This window comes from Acomys russatus, chromosome 7 (assembly GCF_903995435.1).
Source record: "Acomys russatus chromosome 7, mAcoRus1.1, whole genome shotgun sequence".
NCBI classification, from domain to species: Eukaryota; Metazoa; Chordata; class Mammalia; order Rodentia; family Muridae; genus Acomys; species Acomys russatus.
Genome location: NC_067143.1, coordinates 201,412 through 227,335, shown reverse-complemented (window position 1 = coordinate 227,335; position 25,924 = coordinate 201,412). Strand labels below are relative to the sequence as shown.

The following is a 25,924-nucleotide window of genomic DNA, read 5'->3' as shown; positions in this document are numbered from 1 at the left end:
CTTCAGGCTGACAGTAGGATGGCGACAGAGGTTCGAAACGCTGAAATGTTGGCCAAGTCCAGGAAGAGCAGGCTGTTTGCTGTTCAGGATCTGTGAGACCACTTGTGGCAAAGAAAATGCAGGTCTAGCTGATGCAATCTGTGAGGTTTAGGCTGAAGCAGCCATGGTCGGGATGCAGCACCTGGCTGTGTGCTGGAACATATATATGTTAGGAGCAGAAGATAAAGCTAAGGAGTTTACATTTGAAACGTTTAGGCCCATTGTCTTGGTAGTTGGGGGAGGGGAGTCCCAAAACTGGGGGATGGGGGGCAGGACCCAACCTCTGAAATAAAAAATATTTATCCAAAGTGTGACTTGTAGATTCCAGTGGATCTCCTGAAGCTTACAAGAATCTTTTTAAGTTTTCAAAAAGAAACAACACGGCTTAGTGTTTTTCTGCCTGTATAATCCTCTGTGTCTCTTTGGGCCAGGTGTGACCATAACCTGTCCCCCATGGCAAAGTGTCTAATGTTTAAAGGAACAAGCCAGTTGCTAGAGCAATGTGACACCTCACCTTAATCAGCATTCGGCTGTGGGAGGCAAGCTCTTTGCATGTTTGTCTCCCAGCTTAACCTTGGGTCTTTATATTGATTAACACACTATCTCTTGGTGGTAGTGGTGGTGGTGGTGGTGGTGGCATAGTAGTAATTAAGAATCAGAGTTGGTGGCATCCATGCTAAGAAAGCATCAATCTGTGCTGATGGCAACAGGAAAATTTAAACTGATCATTTCCCCCCTTGGAGCTGGAGCTTTGAAAAGTGGCTTTCTCAGCAGGAGTTCCCACTCCATTATGTAAATCAGGCTGACCCAGAAGTCAGAGATCTCCCAGTCTCTGGGTTTTTGTGTGTGTTGGGATGAATGGTGTATGGTGTTACATTGTTTACATTTTTTAACTCAAACTCAGTCAAAATCTTCAAAATTCTCATGTTTTAGCAAAGCCAAACAACAAAAATGTCCTTTCTCTTTCTGCTATAGGGAAAAACAAAAACTTTCAAGCAAAGAGACAAGAACATTTTAAATTTTGGGTCAGTTGTGCCATCTCAGACTACAGTGGTGGAGCCCTGTGTATGATTCCTTGGAATCTAGTTGCTAAAAACGTATAGGTGGACCTTTCCCAGAAAGACTTGACAGCTAGAGAGCTTTGAGATCTAGCTTCCATCAACTCTTTCTCCATTTTTATTGCCTGCAACTTAGTATTCCATCTCTTGGATTTCTTCCAATTTTCTCCTTGATCTTTGTAGAGAGGGCATGGAAAACTGTGGTTATCATTAAAGACATTGTAACCAGGTCCCTGAAAACAACAGCAGCCAAAACCAAGCCAGAAAAGTTCCAACTGCCCTCTGCCATATTGGTTTTTATCTTAGGTGCAGTTTTAGGTCTAGCTCTGTCCAGAAGGTTGCCTGCTTCCCAGTTTTGCCTCTCCAAGCCACCATGTGTCCACACATGCTGCTACTCTGTGGGAGCTGAATCTGTGGGAAACAGCAGGGAGCGGCACTGGTGAGGTGCATTTGTCTTTGGTTCCCTCCTCTTTGGCCAAGAAACTTTCACCTATAATTTCTCAGGCTATAACTTATATTCAAGCCACACATTTGTTTGCCATATGTTGAATGATTATTAATATTTAAAGTTGAGATATTATTTTATTAAATCAACAATTACTTCTTAACCAGGTATTTACACAAATAATCACACAGAGAGACTAGGATATACTTAATTAGCCTAGAGCACAATACTGAGCGATAATTACTCTATCCTAAATATGTAAGCTAGTATAGCTTCCTCCCATTTAGATTTCCCACATTATATTTGCTCTTTACTCACCTCCTAGGTCCAGCTCATTTCTCCTGATATTTCTCAGTCTTCTCCACATGCATCCTTCCTGTCCTTACTCTCTTTCTCCTCCCTTCATTACACTAGGATGTCCCACCCTAATCTCTGTTATTGCTTAGCACTGGTTGGGTTTTATTGGCAATACAAACAACAAATTGTGGCATGTTTACACAAAATTGAGACAGGAGATACTTAGAATAAACATCACAATGCAATGTCGAGATTGAAACCAGATAGTGTGGTAGAGAAACAAACATTTGAAAGAACAAGAAAAAACTGTACACAATCAACAAGAACATTATGCTAATATCTGTGAATCGTTTTTATATTTTACATACGTTCCTACATGACTTTGAGCTAAGCATGCCCCAACATATTTCTGCTTTTACCTTGTGACCATGTTCAAAAGTGGACTTATTAACTAAGCATGCTTAGGATAAGCAGACCTCTACAGGAATGTGTCCAGGTTCCATAAGTAAAATCCCCATGCTTCCTTTGTTGAGGAAAATCATTGTTTTAGAAATGCCTCCCATGCTTTCCTTGCCTGTGGCAGGTAAGAAGTCTTTCTGAGCTCTTCTTGCTTGTCTGAGTTTATCTTGTCTGCTTGCTCAGGAAGATGAGGATTCATTGTGTTGGCTAACAGTAGTGCTCAAAAAAATATGTTTCCCATCTATCTAAGTATACTTGTTACACTGCAGATTGTACTTTTTATTATTATTCTCTTGTCAGCAGATTGGCCTAGATTGCAGGAGGATAGTCCCTCCAGGAATGGAGCCACCACCCAGTGATCAGGCTGGAGAAAGACCTATCATCATGTTTGTGATGCTGGCTCCTGATTTCCTCTGAGGGTTGACAGAAGTCCCTGTGCCTAACAGTTAAAAAGTAGCTGCAGCTTGCCTGACCTCAGCCTGTATCCACTGAACAATAATCTTGTTTTCTGTGCTAAAATCTCTCTTTAATTGCTAATACACTGACATTGTGACAACATGCTTTGAATATCAGAGTAAAACTTGCCCTTCCCTTCCTCTTGTTCCTAAATATAAAAGATCATTCTTTTACATAGGTCTTCGTTTGTATCTTTGTAAGAAGTTTCATGTCTCAGTAGTGTTGGCTTTGAGATGGCTATCATTTCCATTTTTTTCTCTGTTAGTGTTTGTGTTAGGGATCAGGTTTAGGACCTTACTCATGCTCACCACCCTCTCGGCCCTGAGCTACACTCCCAGCCCTAGTCAGTCACTTAAAACACATCTTGGTTGTGTCAGTTACTTGACTCTGTGTTAAATACCTGACAGAAGAAGTCAAGGAGGAGTAGTTCCTGTGCGCTAACCATTTGAGGGTGCAATCCATTGTGGCAGGGAATGGTGGCCAGAGCTGGAGGCAGCTCTTCACATCCCAGCTCCAGTCAGGAAGCAGAGAGTTGAATGCATGCTGCTGTTCAACTTCCCTTGTGCTTTCTTCTGAGCCCCAGTGAGTGGAGCAGTGGTACCCAGACTCAGGGTGAGGCTTGCCTCCTCATATTATACATTTTAGAGCCCTCTCATAGAGGACACATCCAGATGTGTTCCCATAGTGACTCTAAACTCAGTCAAGTTGATAATTATCTCCATCACAGTGTTATTCTATTTGAGGATCTTAGTCAAGTTGGGTTAAACTCCTTTGCTACTTTATGTGGGACTGCGGTCAGCTCTGACTTTTTGTGCTTCCTTTGTAAAAGAATAGAAGAACACGTCTTGTAAGGCATTACATGTGATAATTCATTTCAGTGAGACTGAATGCATTGTTCTCTCATGATTCTAGTTTGATGTTTAGTGTATGTGCAGATTAAACTGGGGGTAATGTGGGTAAGAATAATTAGCAAATTTTTATTTGTTTTGTTTTTAAAGATTTATTTATTTATTTTGTATACAGTGCTCTGCCTGCATGTACACATGCAGGCCAGAAGAGGGCATCCAATTCCATTATAGATGGCTGTGAGCCACCATGTGGTTGCTGAGAATTGTACTCAGGATCTCTGGAAGAGCAGTCAGTGCTCTTAACCTTTGAGCCATCTCTCTAGCCCTTGTGTTTTGTTTCTCTGTGTAGCCTTGGCTGTCCTGGACTCACTTTGTAGGCCAGGCTGGCCTCGAACTCACAACGATCTGTCTGCCTCTGCTGGGATTAAAGGCGTATGCCACCTCGCCCGGCTAAATACTTATTTTTATTTACGAAGGTGGGCATACCCGTGTATATTTAGAGACCACTAGAGAACTGTGCAATCAATTCTCACCTTCGATTTCACATTGTGGGGCAGATGCTTTAACTGCTTATCTGGCTTCCCAGCACCAGCTTGTTGGATATTGGATGTTGTTGCCTTGGTTTTGATGTGTTTTCTTTCTTTCCTTCTTTCCTTCCTTTCCTTTTCTTCTTTTTCCAAGATAGAGTTTCTCTGTGTAAGCTCAAGCTCTGTAGATGAGAATGGCCTCTTTTTTTATTTTTTCCTTTTAGATAGATAGCTTTTCTTTGTAGCCCTGGCTGTCCTGGAACTCTCTCTGTAGACCATGCTGACCTTTAATTTAGATATCTGCCTGCCTCTTCCTCCCAAGGGCCAGGAGTAAAGATGTGCACAACCACATCTGGCCTTTGCTAAGTTTTATTGTTTGCTTTTTATTTTGTTTACAAGAAATCAATTTAAATGCCATATTACATAGTTTACATGGTCTTCCCTGTGAGGTTTTAGTATCTGTTTTGTTCTTCATCAGTTGTTTAATATCAAATGTACCAGGACAGTTATAATCACAGCCAGGCATTTAAAATTAAAGTAGTTTTATTTAACATAAAACATATATGTGTGTGTGTGTGTGCGCGCGCGTGCGTGTGCGTGTGTGCGTGCGTGCATGTGTGAACTAAGATGAAACAAAACCATATACAAATTAGGAAGAGATAGTCAAAGGAAAACTTGAACTAGTGTCTGTTGTGGACAGTAGGCCAAATGGCCAGTGTTCAGCCATCTTGTCAGAGCCTGCACCTTTAGGCTTCTATTTCTCCAGCAGTCTGTCATTTACCAGAAACCAGCAGAACGTTATGACCTTCTTGGAATTCCCCGTGTCTTGAGATAGCTTGCTGCTGGGTTGCCATAGCAATAGGCTTCCCATCTTCTGCCTTATAAAAGCTGTTGCTTGAAAAGTAAAATTTGAAAGCTTGATCAACGATTTAGATTTGCTCTCCTTCATGTCTTTTTGTCCCTTCATACAGGTGAATTTCCTCCCGAGCTTTAGTCAAACCCTCACAGGCTGGGCCAAGTGTCCATGAGAGAGGAGATGAAGAAGAAAATATTTCCGCAAAGTTCATTCCAGCCCACTTGGTCATATTTATAATCTTTATTAACATTTACACACAAATATCAAAATCTGATAGGCAAATAAGGAAAAAATTGCCTTCTAGAGCTCAAGTAAATATATTCAGTCTTCTTAGCATGCTCTTTTTTTGCCCTGGCCCACGGAGTCTTCAAACAGAACCTGGGAGGGGGATGCAAGGCTGAAAAAGAGACAGGACAGGGAGACACGAAGAAATGATGTCTGGATTCTGATGAAACCCCGTTTACTGAAATTTTTCACAGAGTTTTTATAGGGCCCCAGAGAGGCAAGGACAGGGTTGCTATGGAAACCTAATGGCAGCTATTCTGCTCTCTACCCCGGTAGTAAAAACTTTAAGATAAGGGGGTAAACTTTGAGAGAATGTAGCTGATAAGCAAGTGGGTTCCTAGGAGCTAATGGGGATGCTCTGCTATATATCTCAGTAGTAAAAACTTCAAGGATAGGGAGGTAAGTTCTGAGGAATGCAGCTTCAGAGATAAGGTAAATAAGCAGTTTCTCGAGATGGAGACTGAGTGGTGTGGCCTCGGGCTGACTCTCAGCTTGCTATGTGCCAAACAGAGGTGTAGAAAATGGAGCCTACAGGCAAGGTGGAATTGCCTGTGTTTTATGCCAGGAGCCACTAAGGTTGGCCACTTACACTTTTTTACATTATTTGGAACTTTCATCATAATTTTAAAAAATTACTTCTTTACGTTTTATTTGCTTGCTATATATGTGTCTGTGTGAGTCCCTGTATGTATGTATGTGTGTGATTGCCTAATTGCCTCAGAGGGCAGAAGATGGGGGTCAGATCTCCTGCATCCATAGTTATAAGCATATGAGTCAACCATACTGGGTGTTGGGAAACAGACTCAATTTCTCTGCAAGAACAGAATACAGTCATAATTGTTGAGCCATCTCTGCAGCAGTGCAGGATTCTGAAGCTGATGAGCCAGTACCATTGGAAGACAGTTTATCTTCCCTTTCCTTTTCAAATGACAAAAAAACTTGCCAGCAAAACAGATTCATACTGAAGGTTCCAGGGAAAGGTGGTTTAATTTAACTGGGCTGGGCTCCCTTCCAGCTTGGGTGTGTGTGTGTTGGGAGGGTGGGGGTCACTTCCCTGCATATTGTTTTATGGTCTGTGCATGATAGTGACCCAGTAGTGTGAAGGAGAAGGAGAACTGTCTATTGAGTTCAGGAAGATAACAGGGTCAGCTTTTAGAGTCCAGGTACAAGATCTACTGAAATACAAATTTCTTCAGATCCATTCTGTGCATGGGGAAGCCAGGAACCATTGTGCTGTGTCCCTTCAGTGCACACAGTCACAAATAGAGTTGATCCTGTTATCCATTAGCCCATTAAGGCCTCTGTCTGCCACTCAAAGAGGGCAGAGGACGATTCCAGGCTGCTGTATTGCAGGCTGGGTTCCAGAAGGTGCTAGTAACCACTGCTGCCTGGAGCTGGGAGAAGAGTGAAGGCGAGCTGCTGATGGAAGCTGCCAGAGGTTGCCAGAAGAGGGTCCACTGTCCCCAGTTGAGAGAAGGGGCGGCTGAGCCAAGGAAGCAGGTGCTGTGGTGGATTGCCCTGGCCCGCCAGGGTTCGACTAACGCTCGGGAGGAGAATTTTCCTGTATAGGGACAGAACACAAGACACGAAGAAGGGGGCAAGTCTGGATTCTGATCAAACCCTGTTTATTGAAAACTTTCACAGAGTTTATATAGGCACAGAGGCATGGGTATTTGTGTAAGCAAGGGTTGCTATGGATACCTAACTCTGGAATGTTCCAGCAGGTGTCTACCTTTACAGCTGCTATAATTGCAGAAGAGAGAAATTCCAGAGAGAAAGAGAAGTTGTGAAAGATCTGGTTAGTCAAGAAAAAGTTCCCAGAACTGCTGCTTGCAGGCAGCTGGCCTTTAATCTGATTTTACTGGTAGTCTTACTGGAAAAGCTAGTTTATAGCCAGAAAAGAGTAGCTCAGGGGTCTTAGAATGACCGTCCCCCACAATAAACCACAACAGGTGTCTAACTGCTGAACCAGGACAGGGTCAGCTGGTTTCTGGTAAATGACAGACTGCTGGAGAAATAGGAACCTACGCTCTGACAAGATGGCTGAACATTGGCCATATAGCCCGTCCCCTACACCAGGGGATGTAGGAGGTGCTGAGAGAAGACCACTTGGGAACTCTGCAGCCCATGTGGACCCTGAGCACCATGAAATCTTCCACACCAGTATGTTTTAAACAATCACCATAAATGTCCTCTTTTTCGCTTTTGCTTGAGGTTGGGGTTGGAGATAGGGTGTTTCACTGTAGTTTTAAGTAGGAAGGAAATTAATGAAGCCCTGTGGTTTTCTCAGAAGTCAGTGGGACATTCTCCTTCTTTCCAACTGTCAGTGCTTCCACATGGCAACAATGCAATAAACCTTTTCCAAACCTTTAAAAAAAAAAGAATCTGGTTTCTGGTCTACTGAGGCAGACAGATTAACTGTGAATGGCAAGAGACAATTGCCACTGAATTAAAACTTGCTTTACTGGGACAATCTATGTTGGTTAAGCTGGAATTGAGAAATCAACTGTCATAAAAAGAGACTACAGTGGAGGCAGAGACAGGTGGATTTCTGTGAGTTTGAGGCCAGCTTAGTCTACGAAGCAAGTTCAGGACAGGCAAGGCTACACAGAGAAACCTTATCTCAACACAAACACACACACACAGAGAGAGAGAGAGAGAGAGAGAGAGAGAGAGAGAGAGAGAGAGAGAGAGAGAAAGAAGAAGAAGAAGAAGAAGAAGAAGAAGAAGAAGAAGAAGAAGAAGAAGAAGAAGAAGAAAGTATTTCCTCAGGGTCAGGTCAGCACACACAGACTGTGGTCCAAAAAGGACAAAGGCTGCCAGCGCAGCAGAATCAGATAATGTCTTCTAGGTGTTACTGGTTTTGCAGCATGAAAACTGTAGGATTGAAGGTGTCATAGAGAGCACCTTCGGCTATGTTACCACAGATAAAACAGACAAAAACACATAGAAATGTAGCAAATAACTATAGACTAAAACTACAGATTTGTACTTAAAAATTAAACTCTATAAAAGGAGAGCAATCCCATCACTATAGACTCAATGGAATATCAATAAACAATTTGAAATACAAACTGAAAAAACGTCCAATAAAAATCCTAACAATAAAGACTGTTTGAGATAGGATAGAGATCAACAGCACAGAAGAGAAAATGTAAAAACTAAACCCACAAAAATATCATTGGTTTTGTCAAATAAGGCAAGGACACTCAGTATGTCTTTACTAGCAAAAGTTACTGGACCTTGTTGGCATTTATATGCAAATACACTAATTAGGCACACTTTACAACCTCCAGAAAATTAACTACAAATGAATCTTACACCCAAATATTAAATGCAAAGTGCAGAATTTCTAAAAGATACTAAACTAGGCTTCTGTGAGTTTGGCGGCCAACTTTACACAACCACAGCAAATGCCCCGCAAGGGGGAGCATTTCACAGCTATGTCAACAAGAAGGACACTTCTCTCAGTGATTTGCACAGACACTGCCTGGCTTGGGAGCGGCAGTTGCAGAGGACTGCACAGGGCCCTGCTTTCAACCCACTCCCAGGAAGAACCACTGTAGGGGACGGGCTATATGGCCAATGTTCAGCCATCTTGTCAGAGCGTAGGTTCCTATTTCTCCAGCAGTCTGTCATTTACCAGAAACCAGCTAACCCTGTCATAGTTCGGCAGTTAGACACCTGTTGTGGTTTATTGTGGGGGAGGGTCATTCCAAGACCCCCAGAGCTCATAGTAAGAGCTACTCTTTTCTGGCTATAAACTAGCTTTTCCAGTAAGACTACTGGTAAAATCAGATTAAAGGCTAGCTGCCTGCGAGCAGTAGTTCTGGGAACTTTTTCCTGACTAAGCAGATCTTTCACAACTTCCCTTTCTCTCTGGAATTTCTCTCTCTTCTGCAATTATAGCAGCTGTAAAGGTAGACACCTGCTGGAGCATTCCAGAGTTAGGTATCCATAGCAACCCTTGCTTACACAAATACCCATGCCTCTGTGCCTATAAAAACTGTGAAATTTTTCAATAAATGGGGCACCCTAGTCCTTCCCCAGCTCAAGACCAAACTCTGCACAGGCAGTACCTACGGATGGGAAAGCCAGTCTGTGTGGATGGCTAAGAAGCAGGTGAGTGGGTGGGAGGCTACCTGGCAACTCTAAAAACATTGCCTAACACCACAGCCACTTCCCAGGCTAAACAAAGGTGAGACACAAGACAGTGCACATCTGGAGGACTTTAAAGTCCAGAAAGTATGTCCCCATGACACAACTTAAAAATGAGATGATCCTGATAGGTGGTTTGTCTGTTTCCCTCAGAATGAACATAACTTGACTGACATCTTGCTGGGAAAGGGTGGGAACTGGGGTAGGAAATCGTTGTAGCTTGCCTGAAATTGTGTATTTCCTCTTGCGATTGTATAAGGCATTTTTGAACTGGAAAACATCTCTCCTCCAAAGTTTTCCAAAGCCAGAGAGAGACATAATTGCTGATTCAGAATACTTAGGCCTTTTACCTCCCCCAAGTCAGTCTGTACACTCATGCTCATCAAATGCAAAACTGGCAATCAATTTTGAGAATGAGGCCAACTGTGTCTGCCCACTTGGGCCAGAGGCCACAGCATCAAGGACCCTTATGAAGGCTCCAGCCCCCACTCTTGCTATTCTTAGGCCTCAAGGAGTTAGCATCATCTTCGATGAGGTTCTGAGTCCAGTGTGTGTCAGTGCTGCCTTGTGGGCAAGAGGCAGTCAGGGCCCCCCTGGCTTTCCTACTGGGCCAACTCATCCACGCACAGCATCAGGGGGCATTCAATTAGTGGAAGGGGCAGGGCCTGGGCAGCATCTTCCATGTTAGTTATGCTGACAGACACCAGAGAGGAAACAAAGGCCAGAGATGTGATTTTAAAAGGAAAAGAGCAGCTTCAGTCATCCAAAAATTGAAAGGATGATTTTTCTTTTTAAAAGTAAAACATGGGGACTTTTTCTTTCTCTGCAATGCTCAGCCACTTTTCTGAAGACGTGAAAAAGTTTAAGAGTAGTCACTTTGTTTTGATTTTGGCCTAAACATTCACAAGAGCCGATGGAGCGGTGCTGTGATGTGGTCTGAGTGGCAACGCTGGTCAAGGGTCCTTCAGACCACAAACTGGTATGGATCTGCCTGCCCTTGGTCTGGTGTGGCAAAGGGACTGGCCCAGTCTAGAGAGAAAGGGTGGCCAAAAAAACAGCTTTCATGTTCACCCACTTTGGTTTTTTAGCCCATCTTCTCTCTTCCTTTTTCAATTGTTCTATTCTCGTCTCATCTGTGCAGATGAAGTGTACTTGGGTCCCAAACATCATTGATGTAAAAATGAGGAAGAGCAGCGCCTCAAAGCACAGCAGGATGAGCAGGCGGCGAGAAAGAGCTGCACTTTGTCCCAGCAATGCAGGAAGTAGAATCCCACCATGTTGAGGGTGTGCAAGGGAAATGAGAGCTATGTACATTGCAAACAGGACAAAGTATTTCTGCTTGTTCTCGAGACACAATTGTTAACCCAAGGACATTGGTGATCCATGTTGTGAATGCACTGCTTACAAACACTGCCGTGGTGTGTCTGGTCCAGCTTGATGCTGCAGCACTTGAGGTACTTATACACCACCTGCCCAGGCTTCAGCTGAATGCTCTCCATGAACTCTTGAGTGGCATTTCCTGTGGGAGGCCAGGGAGAGAGAGGCCAGCAGGTTGAACACAATTCCATTGATGATGCTATACCTGTAGTCTAGGGATAGAATCAGCATGACAAAGAGGACGACAAATTCCGCATAAAGGACCAGAAACCAGGTGACAATGGCACAGGCCATGCCACAATCATTGCTGATAAACCACATGGTTCCCGCGGGACCCAAGAAGAGAGGTGGTTGCTCATTTCTCTAGCTGGAGGTATTCTGTTTCTGCTTAATGTCTCGGAAGTGGTGGGTGGGGATAAGCATCATAAGCTATTCTGTCCTTACTGGCATCATCAATCTGGAGGCAGTGTACAGTCCCGCACCGCCTGCTCCTGCCCCTGCCACGGGGTCCAGCCTCCAGCAGCCACTATGGTTCGGGCACCAGGCGCCAGGGCTTACGAAGCTCGGCCTCGCAGTGGGCGGCACGCAGGAGAAGCAAATGGAGCTCCAGGCGGTGGTGCCAGCTGCAGCTGCGGGCAGAAACCAGATTCGTAATTGGAATATATCACACAAATGGCCCTAATCAGGTACTTGAGGGACCTTCAAACTTTACTGTGAAACTTTAGAAGCTAGGCCTCAGTCATTTGTTCTGCTCCCACTATTGTCTTCCAACAGCCCAGAGCTCTTGAACACTCAAATAGCTTTCCTAGCCCAAAGTGCCAAGACTTCCACAATCCTCACATAAGCAACAAGGTCAGACCTTCATAGCAATCCCCTTGACAGGAAATAGGAAAGGGTTTGTTTGATTTACACTTACCGTTAAGAGAAACCAAGGTAAAGATCAATGCAAAGACCATGGAGGAATTCTGCTTACTAAGATGGTCTCTCCAGAATATTGTCCCACTATCTTATTTTTTATTTTTTAAGATTTATTTATTTATTATGTATACACTATTCTGCCTGCATGCCAGAAGAGGGCACCAGATCTCATTATAGATGGTTGTGAGCCACCATGTGGTTGCTTGGAATTAAACTCAGGACCTTTGGAAGAACAGTCAGCGCTTTTAACCTCTGAGCCATCTCTCCATCTCCCATATCTTTTTAGTTAAAATTTTTAATTTTCTCTCTCTCTCTCTCTCTCTCTCTCTCTCTCTCTCTCTCTCTCTCTCTCTCTCTCTCTCTCTCTCTCTCTCTCAACCTCCAGCAGATTTTTTTACACAAGGGCAGAAATCAACCAGAGTATCACAAGAGTGGTCTGTTGGCCACTCCCTAACATCTGAAACCCTCTGAGACAGGCTTGCATAGTTCAGATTTCCCTCAGCACTTCTGTCTTCCATATTCCTAGTAGAATGGCCTGCTGGGTCATACTTAACATTGTCAACCAAGTTTTTTCCCAAAGTCCCAAATTCTTTCATATTTCTCCAACACAGAGCATAGTCAAGCCTGTCACAGCAATAGTCCAGTCACTGGTACTAACTTTTGTCTTAGCTACTCTCCAGTGCTGTGCAGAAACACTATGACCAAAGCAACTCTCCAAAGAAAGCATTTAGTTAAGAGTTTGCTTCTAGTTTCACAGAGTTGGTTCATTATCAACATGGCAAGAGGCAGGCAGGCATGGGGCTGAGAGCTTACATCCTGATCCTCCAGTGGTAGGCAGAGAGACACTGGACCCAGATGGGCTTTTGAAACCTCAAAGACTACCCTACCATAACACACCTACACAAATAAGACCACACCTCCTAATCCTCCCTAAACTGTTCACCAACTGAGGACTAAGTATGCAAATATATGATGAGCCTATGGGGGTTATTCCCATCCAACCCTAATAAGTATCACATTCAAGCATTTTGCACCTGGTACCTATTATGGAAAAAAAAAAACCCCTCTCTAATACTGATATTATCTACTTTCTCTATACCATGTTGTTTTAAAATACAAAATCCCAATCGCTCAATTTTTACTAATAAAGATTTAGTAGCCAGATGCTGGTCTCATGGTATTAAGAAATCAGTAGGCAAAATAAAATGCCAGGTGGATTTAAATATGGAAATGGCCTCAGTAAGAAGTTAGATATGTGTAGATGAAGATGGCTGAATACCTCCAGAATGAAAAAGACTAAAAAGCTTTTGCAAGTTAAGATCTGAGTAAGTTATTTAAGGTAACTAAAAAGTGAAACTTAGAGATGATGTATATTGTTTTACAGTTTGTAAGGCCAGAGATGAATGGTTACAAGGATTGGCTAAACTATGTGCCAAATCAAAGTTTATTTAAATTGTGTAGCCATGAAATAGTATACAGTAGCTAAAAGGACCAGTCTGATGCAAAACTGATCTTCTCGGTGTTGAATAACCACACATGGAAGCTATTCTAATGTGGTTGGAGGGATTAACCCTTGCCTGAAGGTCCTAGGGGACTGTGGGTCATCTCTTAATGCTATTTATGTGGAAATTCACCTGTTCTCTTGCTTAGGGAGGACATGGAAGCCCTACTCTATGAATTATAAATAATGTGCAGTCTACAAAGAGGAGACTTGATGGAAGCAAGATTTCCTCAATGCTTCAAAGGAAGCCATATGTTTAACTTATCATCACATTAATGGACAACTGGTAAGGAAAAAAAAAAAAGGCTACAGAATCCGAGGTTCCTCTTGAGTGCAAGTGGCCTCTGAAGACTAGATACTCAACTAGCCTTAACAGTACAAAAATAAAAAAGAATTTTGGACATCTGCAAGGTCTTCAGCACTCAAGTAGAATGTTTAACTAAAGAATAAGAGAAGTGGTAACAACATAAGGAATTGCACTCCCAGACAGTAAATGCAATTTACATGAGATATTATTTAGACAACCATATCTCAGTAATATTTTCTTCTTGATAAAAAAGATGCCTGGCCACTCTTCCTGCCTTGAGGGTTTACCAAGTATTCGATGTTTACCAGTGGAATTCCCTGCGCCTTGAGCTGGCGTGAATAGCCACCATTTATCCCACTGTGGCAGTACCACTCTGGACAGGTGTTCCACAGCTACAAAAGAAAGTAAACTCTGCTGGTAATGGTGGTGCATGCATTTTATGCAAGCAGTTAGTGGGCAGATGCAGGTGGACCCTGGTCTAGTGAGTTCTGTGATAACCAGGGCTAGACAGAGAGACCCTGTCTCAAAACAAAAACAAAAACAAAACAACAACAAAAACAAAAACAGATTCTAAAACTAAATGTTAAATGTAAAATGCATAACTTCTAAAAGAAACTAGAGAAACTAAATCTTTCAGAGTTTTGCAACCTGCCTTCCACAGCGACAAAACCAGCAGCACATGCATGCACATTGCACTGTGATGGCATCAAGGATATTTGTGTGCACACTCCCCTGCTCTCTGTGCTCTGCTCAGATGCACCCAGGGCAGCACAGCCATTCAGAGGCAGATGTGAGGAGAGAGTGGTCGATCTCAGAAGCATCATGGATGACCCAGGAGCCTCTGTCCCCAGAGCCTGCTGAGCTGCTGGAGCCAGTATTATGGGTCCTCCCTGGGAGTGAGCAGGAACTGGTGGCAACCCAGCATCCTGCTAGGTCCTTGCAACTCCTGGGCAGTATAGCTTACAGCTCCTGGCAACAGCATTCACAGTGAAGCACACAGTGCCACTTGTGACTTTCTTAGCCCAGAACCCAGAATGCAGCATCATTGCAAGAAAGAGATCTCGACCGCTTCTGGCTGGAGGGTAGTCGGAAAACCTGTTGGGTAGTACTCCCTGATTGACAGGGGCAGCTCTATTAGTGAGCAGGTGCACTGAAGGGCACAGCACACTGGTTCTCATCTCTTGCTTATACTGCAGGCATAGACCTCTCCCAGATCTGAAGAGATCTGCATTTCCGTAGAATTCATGCCTGGGCTCCAAAAGCTGACACTCTGCTATTTTTCCGGACTCTGTAAAGTACTTCCCCTTCTCCTAGGCACTGGGTCATTATAATGCACATCCCATAAAACAATGTACAGTGAAGGGATCTCCCTACCTCACAGCTGGAAGGAAGCCTAGTCCACCCAGGTGGGGCATCAGGAAGTTCAAAATAGCCCACCTAGGATGGTTTACATCTCTCTCAGCTGCATATCGTTAGCCCAAAATATTAACAGTTTACAAGTTTTCTGTGGTGGCTCTGATCTTTCCTGCTAGCACTTGGGAGGTAGAGACAGGACATCAAAATTTAATACCAGCTTGGGCAATGACCCCAGCTATTAGGGTCCAGAAAAGTGAGGTTTTGAGGGTGAGGTCAAGGCATTAGAATACAAAGACAAAATGGTTGGGATTAGTAGATCTTGTATGAGCTAAGGGCTCATGCCCCACAAGTTCACTAAGAAGTATGGCTTCTGAATATTATTTGCAGGGAGAGAATTGGACAGCTTTCAAGACACCAACTGCTGGGGTTTCAGGTCATAGTTCAAGCTCATTTACCTTTTGGTGTCCTACCATTATGAAATGAATGGATTAGAAGAGAGTGCCTTGCCAGAGTTGGGGGCAAACTCCTTAATGCCAGCGTCTGGTGGGCAGAGGCATTCAGATCTCTATGGGACTTGGATTGGGTCAGCTAAATGTCCATCATCTTTTCTGACCCTCCAGACTGGCAGTGGTTGTGGCTCAAGAGCAAGCAGTAGTTTGGGAGCTCCAAATGCCATAAAAACCTTTTTCCCTGAAACATTAAAGCACAAGTCTGCCCTTTGGCATATATGAGTACCTCCTGTTGAAAATTCCAAGAGCACAGCCTTCATAATGACTAGCCAGTGTAATGGCTAACTTTATGTTTTAAGTTTAAATAACTGCAACTTAAGACACCTATAAAACAAAAATGCCTCTTACTATGGGTCCCACTTGCCCAAGGACAAGACGTTGTTAAGATTCACTTGTTTACTCTGTTTCTGTAACCCAATGTATTTTGCCCACCAAATCCCTCGTTTAATAGCCCTGAGCTATTAAAGCCATCTCCTCTTCATATTCAAGGCTGGCCTCTTGAACCCCATTTTAGGGGGCCCAGCCCACATACACGCACACAAGAATACTTGCTTTAGCCAGGCGTACTGGCACATACTGAAAGGGAAAATTTTATGAAAGGGAAAAATTTTAATTGGCATTAAAGCAACCAGAACAGCAGAGCTCTCAGCTCTCTAACTCATAAGTGCAGGTCGGCAGGTATGCTAGCCCAAGGTCCCAGATGATAAGTCACAAAGAATGGGGAGCTAGGAGACAAAGGCCTATTGAGTGTTCCAGGGACCGGCTGGCCAAAAAAGATAGGGAGGGTACACAAGGACAAATTCCTGAGAGAAACAGGTACCGGGCATGGTCGAGTGAGTAATGAGCCAAGACCCCTCATCTGATCTTATGGTGTTTGCTTAATCCCCCCTTGAGGCCCACACACAATGTTCCAGGTTTGAGTTTAACCAGATGTGTCGTTAGCTCAGATAAACATCTACCCTCGGGTTCTGAATTCCCGTGTGATTAAGTCTGACCTTACCCCAGATCTGCCTACGCAATTTGCTGATGTTCAAATATTTGAAACAACCAATCGTGTGTGGCTGCGCCCCCCGACCTTTGTCCATATAAACCCCAAACCCCTGGACTTCTGGGTCGACCCCTCTGTCTCCTGCGTGAGATATGTGTCAACCCAGAGCTCCGCCAATAAACTACCTCGTGCGTTTACAGCAAGACGGTCGTTTGTGTGTCTTTGGGTGCGCGCCATCCCAAGGCTTGAGTGAGGGTCTCCCTTCAGGGCTCTTTCAATACTTTTAATCCTAGCACTTGCAGGTGGATTTCTGTGAGTTCAAGGCAGCCTGGTTTACTAATTGAATCCAGGACAGCCAAGGCTACACAGAGAAACCCTGCTCGAAAAAACAGAAACAGAAGATTTCTTTAATTAATTTGGCCATGATGAATTGGGCAAGTGGTCTTTCTCCTCCCATCTTTGGGATTAACAGCAATCACAACAGTGGCAGCCCACACATGCAGTGGAGGCATTCACAGTGAGGTGTGTGAAGGCTGCAGTGGGATCCCTGTTAGTGGCCCACTGAGATGAGTGCTCTATGTTGTGGGGAGCCATGCCAAATTCTGCCATGTTAGAAATCCCATGCTCTGGCTGCACGCTGTGACCTTCGAGTTGCTGACCTTTGCTGGATGAGGTCTTGTGTCCTAGGCTATCCTTGGACTGTTTACCTTTGAAAGAAGTAGGGAAGTACCTACTGGGAACCACCCAGAGGATCAAGGAAGTTCTTATAGGGAGTTACTCAGAGAAATAGGAAGTTCTTACAGGGAGCAATTCAGGCCATTGTATTCTTGCCTGGGGGCTAGGGAGAGTGGGATCAGAATAGATCCTATTGACCTTGCTCTATATATCCTTACTCTTCCGCGTTAAAGTAAGTCTTGATCAGAAATTTCCAGACTTGTACCACAGTCTCTGTACCCCACTTTCAATCCCCACTTCCTCTTTCAGGTGAACCCTGGTTCAATTTGTCCTGTGGGCCAGGACATATCACTATGTCAGATGCCTTTTGTGTGTAGAGGAGTAGAGAAAGCCACAGCGATCTTGGGGTGAGGTACTAATATCCTCTCTTGTCTCCTTCCCTCCCTTCCCATCTCCTTCTGGTCTCTTCCTGCCCTCTTGATCTCCTTCTGTCCTGTCCCTTCCCTTTCTCCTTGTCTTCCTTAGGTCTCTTCCTCTCTGCTGTGCTCCTTCATGTTCTAAGGAAACAGTTGTCTGGGTCCAGCCATCTCAGGGACAACTTCTCCATTTTTCTGGCAAGGTCAAACTAAGTTCATGCTCCCAGGCCTAGAAACTAACTCCTATCCTGCTTCTCCAAATATTTTCTCAATTGCCTGCTAGTCGGTAAAGAATGTAGAAATTAGTGTTATCTAGACCAACAGTGCATAAGTCATAAAAATACAAAGCCGATTGCCTGTCATGCCTTAATTAACTGCACACAGCTGGCCTGCTCCTTTGTTTACCTTATCATCTTGAGCTCCAGACCAAGTGTCCAGGAGGATGAGTTAAAGGCCTTGAAGACAGGTGCCCTTGATAAGGCACAGTCTCCAATGATATTCCCTTGCTTAACCCTTAATGTCAAAATACAGTTGGATAGTACAAATAGTCCTCAAAATCTTCAGAGATCTACTGAATGTGGCATTTAAAATGTTTAATACATTTTTTTGTGATAAACAGAAATGTCTGCTCATAGCAGTGACTTTAAGGTCTCCAAAAAAAAAAAAAAAAAAAAAAAAAAAAATGGGGTGCAGATCACTCCACCTGAATTGTGATAACACTAATCACTAGGTAACAAACAACTGCCCCATACCTTACCCCCTGTCAGATCCTTCCCAAACTGTGGACACTGCAGGGTTGACTGCTCTATTCTGCCTTGGCAATACAGATTAGTTTCCCCAAACTCCTTCTCCACAGGAAAAATCTCTGGCTCTGGCAGCTAAGTGCCTAAGCTCTCTTGTGCACCAACTGAAGCTGTAATGCTGTCCTGTTTGACAGCCAAAGACCTTGTGACCTCTGTCCCCCAACAATAGCCACTGAGACCACAGGAACCTAAGGTAACCTTTTAGGTAGCTAGGAAGTCTCTGTCATCTTAATATATACAGAAGCCATTGGATTATACTTTCTGCTATTCTTTATCAGACAGATCTCTGATGATATTGATGGCTAATTACACCTTTCTATTAACAACAACAAGCAAAACAGCTCCTTCCTCAAGGCTTCAACTGCCTGTTCAGTTCATTTTATGTGTAATATCCGGCCTCAGGTCTCACTTTTGCAGAGCTAGTAGGCCTGCTAAGGCAGACACAGGCACAGTTTACTTTGCTGGCTGACTTCATGCTGAAAAAGATAAACTTACAAAACAGGTTTCAATGTAACTTTTTATTATTTCCTTATTTAAAAGAACTTGCAGAATCCAGGACAGCCAAGACTCCACAGAGAACCCCTGTCTGGGGCTGGGGAAAGACTTGCTTTGCAATGACTGTTCTCAGTAGTCAACAACCTGTGTCTCATGTAAATGATTGGATGGAAACAAAAGGTTGGAAATTTAAGTAAGATGTGAGGATCTAAGAAAGTAACTTAAGACATATAAATGCAAATGTACAGATCTGAGAATAGGAAAGCTTAAGCAATTTGTGAGGGTTTAAGAAAATGTTTTTAGATATGTAAGTGCAAATTTATAAAGGTATGGCAAAGTAATTTGAGGTATGTAAAAAATAAAAATGTTTCAGATTTCTTTTCTCACTATTCTACTGTTGTACTAATATTTTATAAGTTCAGAGTACCAACATTAATCAATGGAGCTCTGATAAGCTATGACTCTAGCCCTGGTTAAAGCATTGACACTCTTATCACAGTCACAAGCTCAAAAATGTAAATTTCCTTTGGTTGTTTTCCAAATATAGATGTAAAAATGCTTTTATACTTGTTGAAAAGATCTCTGTCCAATCTATATATCCAGCCTTTTGGGCAAAGGAAAGTGTTTATGCTTTTATTCCCAAACTACAGCTTTTTCTATGATTCAAAGGCATAAATCTACTGCTTTTTCTACAATGTGGATTCAGTACACATTACAAACCATGGTAGTGTCGGAATATCTAAAACTTTCGTGCCTTTTTGTAAACTTAGAAAATTATTGTAAGCTTAATCGAACCTTGAGATTCTACCTCTCACACGTTACATGGACTCCAGATAAGTACTCCTGTCAATCAACAGCATAAGTTTCCCCACCTGCCTATTCCTGAGGGTAAGATCTGTGCTTCTCCTGGTCATGGGACTCTTCCCCTCCCCCAACTACTAGGACCGTGGTTTTTGAAGTTTCAGGTGTACGCCCAAGATGAAGATTTTCTCTAAGCTCCTTATCTTTGCCTTCCATACCTAGTTAGGTTGCCAATCAACTGCAAACTGCCTACAATATTCCAACCCAAGGCGATTCTGCAAAATCTGGGCTGTGAAGCAGCTACTCCTCAGCCTGCACCCAGCCCCTAGCTGTCTTTGATCTCTGTTTGTACGCTGTGCTGTGTATGAGTAGGTGCAGCACACACGTGCTCATGAAAACACACAGCAGATGGCCATAGCCTCTCTGGGAGGCTGGGCTGAGAATCTAGTCACAGAGTTTTCCTCAGCTTTCGAGAGGCTAGCTGAAGAAGGCTCTGTCCTGAGAACTGGTCACGAAGAAGGCCTTCTGGGCAGGGAGGGAGCACAGGGCAGCCACACTTAGCCAGGGTTTGAGACAATAGGAATCTGAGCCCCTTCCAGTGGTAGAAGGGAGCCTCTGACCTATGAAAAACCAGATAACTGACTCTACTTGGTTGAAATAAAGACAATCAAGAGTCAAAGAGCTAGATTTTAATTCACTAAGCTTAATGGTAAAAGAAAGACAAAGACAGAGAGCTACAGAAGGAAAAATCTGTGCCTACACTCCAGATCTGGGTTTTTAAAGCAATGGTAACTAAATTGCAGGAACCACTCCCAGGACACTTCCTGGAGCTTGTCTCCAGGGCACCTTTGTTATGTTTTTCTTCAAAGAGCCAGCTTTTGGCAAGGAACTAGCTTTTTAACACATTTGGGTCTGGTGGGTTGTTATCAGCAGTGGGGTCCACTCACCTATGTCCAAGTACTAAATGTACCTTGAGGGAGTGTCTCCTCTGCCTGCAGACAAGGGCCCACACTGTTTGTCCAAAGTGACCTTAATATTGACAAATTTCATTACTTTAGTCTGAATATGCTTGAGTCTGAAAGGAGTAGGTTTGAGTTTCCCTGTTCTATCCTGCTGCCTCCATATTTCCTACAGAGGGTCACCTGCCCCAGGGATAAAGGAGAAAGGTATGAGCCACGACACTACCTCCACTGTGCTTCTTCTTGCCTTATCTGTGGTAACCAGCATCATGGCACTCACCGTTGCTTGTGGTGATGCTGTTTCTGTTTGTAAGTTTTGAAGATTTACACCAGTGTACACTTTTTTGCATCCTCAAGTCCAAAGGAATATGTGTAGAAAACAAGCTCATATTGAGACTGATACAGGAAGTTGGTCTCTGGACCACAACACACAGAAGCACAGGCCAGATGATGTCTCAGTGTGAAATAGGTCCAACTGATATGCCATTAGTTTCCTGTCTTATTCATGTGATTGTCCCCTTCTTAACAGAATCTGCTTGTCCTCTCTAAATAGTTCCAAAACTACTACATCTCATCCTTGCCTCTAAGAAAGAACATCAAAAGGAACATGGCCTGATCCCTGACTGTTCCCATAGCAGGTGTTGGTATCAAACAAATGAGAGAATCCACCTGAGGGATTGAAAGCCAGAGCATTGCCTAGGAGGAGTGGTGGTACCCAGGTAGGAGGGGGACTGGTAGCTGGTACAGGAAAAGGGATGCCAAGCTTTCCCCAGAGAGTTCAAGACAACCCTCAGAGACATGCCTGGTCCAGAAAGTCCCTTACTTCCCAGGGGATTCTAGATTTTTGTCAGGTTGACAATGAAAACTGGCCAACAAGGGGTCTCTGGCAGAAAGAACATGTTCAAATGTTTATGATGGGAGCATGGGGCAGAGTGGCTGAGGGCATGGCTATATATGACCATGGAACTACTTGCAGAGCCAAGAAGCAGGCATGGTTTGGCTGGGAGCAGCAGCTTGCTGATGACTTAGGGGCTCTGCAGAAATTACAGCCCAGAGGGGCACCTGACATCTGGGTACTTGGGAGGTACACGCAGGAGGATCAGGAGTTCAGGGTCATTGGCCACATGGGGAGATTGAGGCCAGCCATGACCTGGCACCAGGGACAACTAACAGCAGTGACAAACTGAAATGTAAATATCTAATTCCTCACTTTAGATACTGCTGACATCTGGCCCCACCAGTCTTGGTCACAGCCAGCTGCTGTGGCTCCACCCACCAAAGGTCAGAAGGAAGTGCCCCTCTCAAAAACCAAATAAAATGTCTGCATACATTTCTATGAGTCAGATTCACTGTTAGGTCAGTGCCCAGTTTAAACCCAGGCAGGTCCTGGCCCCTGTCTGGCCAGGCTATCTTGATCACCTGAGTAGACCTAGTTGGGTCCATGTGCTCCCCTCACCCTGCCTGTGGAGGGAGGATTTGTTTTGTTTTGTTTGTTTTTTATGTAATTTTTGATAGGGTTTCAGATAGCTGAGACTAGCCCTGAAGTTGCTAGCTCCTGAGGGCTGGCTGCTGGAAGAGTTGCTGTAGTTGCTTCTTCTGACTGACAAAAATGAAGATTTGTTTGTCATTTTGCTGAGACAGGATTGCTTTGTGAAGAACTGGTTGCCTTGGAACTCACTCTGTAGACCAAGCAAGCTTTGAACTCACAGAGATTCGCTTACCTCTACCTCTCCAGTGCTGGAATTAAAGGCATGTACCACCACTGCACCAGTAAAAATGAATTTTCTTAGCGGCTCACCATGCCCCGTACGGCTGTAATGCAGTAGAATACAGCCCAGCTCCTAGCCCTCTCCACCACTTTGAATAGATTTTTGCTTATATTTTTGAATGACAAAGTCTGGTGTCGGGGTGTGGCTCAGGCCAAGGCTTGCCCAACTAGGGGAGGGCCTGGACACCTTCTCCATTACCTCAAAGAAGACATGAGGTCTAATAGTGCTCATGGTGCTCTTTATTCTGATCCATGACTGAAGCAGAATGTCTGTAGATCGGCAAGTGAGAGGGGGTTGTTGTTGCTGTTGTTGTTGTTGTTTAAGTGTTTGGTTTTGAGACAAAGTCTCACTATGTAGCCTTAGCTGTTCTAGAACTCACAGAATTCCACCTTCCTTGGCTTCTTGAATGTTGGGTCAATGGCATATCCCACCAATTTTGGCAGTAATTTGCCTTCCTAAACTGAGATTCAATGGAGCTAGAGGGATGGCTTAGCAGTTAAAAGTACATGGCGATATTACCAGGAAATGAATTGTTCCAAGGACAAACATCTGGTGGCACAACTGCTGCACCTCCAGCTCCAGAGGATCCACTGCTTCTGGCCTCTGCTGGCACCTACGCTCAATGCATGAGCCCACTCACAGACACACAGACGTACTGTTTAAAATAATAAAAATAAATCGTAAGTTTAAAAAATTTTCTCCCTTGTGAGGTGGCTTAGGAAGTAAGGGCTCTTCCTGGCAGGCCTGATGACCTGAGTTCCACACCTAGAAACACCATATTAGAAGGAGTGAACTGATATCTGCTCTGATCTACACACAACACTCTCACACCCCACAGTAAATCACGTTTTATTAAAAATAAAAGACAATTAAAGGGGCTTATTGAACCTATGGTTGTATAATTTTGCGCCCAAGCATGAGACATTTGAGGACCTGCTCCTCACCTCAGCTGTAGAGCTCACAGGCTCTCTGAAGGTCCAACACACATACAACTAGAAGGAACAATCCTATGGATTCCAAGCAGCACTGTACTAAGGACTGTGGACTTCTGCCTCACTGCCACATGGTTATGGCTTTGCCATTCTTTGGAGGAAAAGACAACCAAGTGAAGGTGACAGTATACCTTCAGTCCACCATGCTACAATGGCATGGGAGGGCTCCACCCAAACTATACCTCTAGGCCATCAACAGTAAGTGGTTTCTTTTAACCCCTGTCCAAAGACTGAGCTTCTAAGGATGATAATCAAACTCAACTAGCCCTGTTGCTAGTTTGATTCACTACTGTGAGAACATCATATGCCTTTCACGCACAGTAGGCCTGGGATTGTGAGTCCCATTGTGTTTCCAGCTTGAAGTTGGGTCAGACACTCTCCTACAAGGTGGAGTGGCAGCCAAAGGTGTAGATCTCAGGTGGGGTTCCAGCAGCAGGTTCAAATACTATGTGCAATGGGAGCAGTAGGTGCAGGTTCCAGGCAGTGCAGTAGCTATAATCAGGCAAGAGGTCATGGGTGCTGTGTTGTGGGTGACATTATCTGTGTGTGAAAGGCCTGAGTTATGAGTCACATTCTGTTCTTGACACAAGTCTGAAGTGCCGGTGGGACAGGAGGATGGCCAGATTGGGCCACCTCTCCAAAAACCAAGTGAAAACACTCTTTTTTAAATAAATGAAATGGTCATTATTTTAGACAAAAGAATGTTCAGGAACGAACTTCTACTAAAAAGGACAATGGCAGAGAAAACTGATCCTACATCCTTTTCCTATCATGAAAAAGAGCCCTTCTTAAGAAGAGATGGGTGAACAAGGGGATAGAGGGCATGTCTGACTACAAGCAGCTGAGGTACCAGGGGCAGAGGCAACTAGTCCTCCAGGATCTATGCCAGGCCTGTATGTAGTGCCTGTGGTTCTTTGCTCATCTCAGTGTGCCCACATACCAAGGAACGAAACCCATATAATTATTATTCAAGATAAGACCTTGCCTCAACATGCACAGGCCTGGCTCCATGATCAGCTCTCCAGACACTTTCTAGTTGAACCTATAAAGTTCACAGAGGTCAGGGTTCTGCTGTGCCTCTGGGCAAGTATGTTTGAGCTAAAGTTTGCCTGTCCTCCGGAGGTGCTCCGGAGTTTGACTAAAGCTCAGGAAGAGATTCACCTGTATGAAAATAAAATGTGTCCCAGACCCACAGGTTCAGTTATTCGTGGAGTGGCGAGGAGGGTTGCAATCTGTGAATAAAGAATGGACGAGAACAGAGACATGGGCCCAGGAAAAACGTTGCTTATCGAGGGCCGTTTATTGTAAGGGGGTATCCAAATTTATAGTAAGCTTCTGAAAGGGCGGGGGTAGGAAGGAATGCAGTGGGAAAGTACAGAATCTTCTGGGGTAAGAACCCCGGGGTAATGTGTGGGGAGGGGGAGGAAATAGGTAGCTTTTCTCAGAAGTCACGGTACGCTGAATGTTCCTTTTCTTAGGGCCAGGCAGAATGTCTGTGGTTTGTCAGAAGTCACGGTACACTGAATGTTCCTTTTCTCAGGGCCAGGCAGAATGTTTGATAAGTTCTTTCAACAGTAGGCTTGAGGCCAGCTGGAGTCCGGCTCAGCCAGGGGTCTCTTGGCCCCCAACATCTCCCCCTTCCCTTTTTATTAAGGGCCCTAGCACCACCTTTTGCCAAATAAGGTCTCACACATTCCTGAGAGTGCTCGCCGTCGGGGTGGCGGAAGGCGAAAACTGGCGCCACATCAGGGCACAGCATTTCACAGCTCTCTATAGTTTGTTGTATGGGCAATGAGCTTAGGAAAAGGAAATGGTCCAATCAAGGCTGGAGCATGACTCTGGACCGACCGATCGAGGACCATCTTGGAGGTGACACTCAGTGCCATCCCGCATGCAATGGGCAATTTACCCCACGGGGTGCAGTGGCCACTGGGTGCACGCAGATATAGGGTGCCTTTCGACGTGTAATGGCAACTAGGGCCAGTCGAGTGCAAAGGCCACGCAGAGAGAAAAGAAAGAGAGACTCATTGCAAGTTAGTTATTTAGGACTTAAAGGCTATCTGCCAGGCCTGAGGGGAATGGTCCAACCTCTAGGGCAAAAAGGCTGTGCGGTAGGAACCGAGGATGACCGAAGGGGGTTTGATGAGGTTACCAGAAACGCCTAGGGCAAAGTCGAACCCTCCATCCAGCATCGCGTAATGCCTGGAAATGTAGGGGCTGTCCATAGGGCTGTGGTGAAGGCTGTTGGACCCCTGAAGTCTCTGTTTCGGAGGCATTATTTTTAGGATCTTCTGAGGAGAGGCGGTGGTAATGGACCTGTATATTCTTGGTAGCAGAGTCAACCTGGCTTTTAACAAAGGTGGTTAAATGATGGAAGGCCCAAGGCCCAAAAGAAAGGAGGAGGAGGATCCCCACAAAGGGGCCCAGGAGGCTGGGCAAAAGGGTAGTGAGCCAGGGGGAGGAGGAAAACCAATTCTGATACCAGGATTCTTGTTTCTCTCTGGCTCGCTGGCGTTCCTCCAGGGCCTTGGAAACTTTGTCAAGGCTTTTTTGTGCCAGTCCTGTTTTACTAACATAGAAACAACATTCCTCTTTAAGAGCAGCACAGAGCCCTTCCTCCTTGAGGAAAA

General features: G+C 44.3%; 1 pseudogene; it reads right to left on the bottom strand.

Annotated features, from left to right (window-relative positions):
• Positions 1-10,392: 10,392 nt before the first annotated feature.
• On the bottom strand, positions 10,393-11,231 carry LOC127192051 (palmitoyltransferase ZDHHC3-like; annotated as a pseudogene).
• Between the last annotated feature and the right edge of the window lie 14,693 nt (positions 11,232-25,924).